Genomic DNA, 992 nt, shown 5'->3' with positions numbered 1-992 from the left:
ATCCTTTTTTTTTCTTAATATTTTCTTTCCTTCCATCTTCTCCTAATCCAAACAAAGTGTAAGAGTAAAGAATTTTAAAATGAAAAATCAAAAGAATCTGTGTCACCCTGTCTATGGTTGACTATAAGGCATGAAACTAAAATTTAATAGATTTTGGATGAAAAGACAAAATTTAAGCCAACTTAATATTAGGTGTTAGGTGTCAATTTTATAATTATATGCATGGCAAAACTACTTTTTTCCTGTCTTCAAAAATGATATTGACAAGATCAGATAAAATCTTTTGTTTATTTTTTTTTACAGTATTCTTTAATCCGATAAGATAAAGATTAATTTGTCGCGCATTAGAATTCTATTTAAAAGTTTGACGTTGGTCTATGAATTACTACATGCACAAAGCAGAATTCAAATTTTAACACTTAATTAGCGGACTAATAAGCTAAGTCAGCTGACTATTAGACTAACCGAATTTAATTTTATTTATCTATTTTTAAAAAGGTGAATTCGAAGCAATATTATGTTTTGCTAAAAGGAAAGGAATTGCCAATTGCTAACATAATGGTAAAATGGTGACAAGAAACAAAGTTGCGCACAACGGCACAGGTAATGAAAAGAATTTTGAAGAGTAGTGGTAAACTAGTAGTTGAAGAAATTTGAGTTTTCAATTTAACAGCGGTTATCAGAAAAAGATTTATAAAAAAAAATTAATAAAAAGATAAATTAAGGAATTACTAACTTTTTATAAAAAATAACAATCATTCTCTCTAAATATTAATTTAATTAGATTTTTTTAATAGTTTAGAATAAAAATTCCTTTTAATAGTTTTTTTTATAGTGATTTTTCTATTTATTTAACCTTGACGGAATATGCTAACGAAATATTCTCACAAATGGCAGGACAATAGTTTGAGAACTTCCATGGGAATTAGGAGATTATACCTAGAGATGGTAATGGGATAAGGTGTAACAGGTATTTAAATAGGTGTATTTTT

Source organism: Arachis hypogaea, chromosome 16, assembly GCF_003086295.3.
Source record: "Arachis hypogaea cultivar Tifrunner chromosome 16, arahy.Tifrunner.gnm2.J5K5, whole genome shotgun sequence".
Classification (NCBI taxonomy): domain Eukaryota; kingdom Viridiplantae; phylum Streptophyta; class Magnoliopsida; order Fabales; family Fabaceae; genus Arachis; species Arachis hypogaea.
This window is presented reverse-complemented; position numbering follows the sequence as displayed.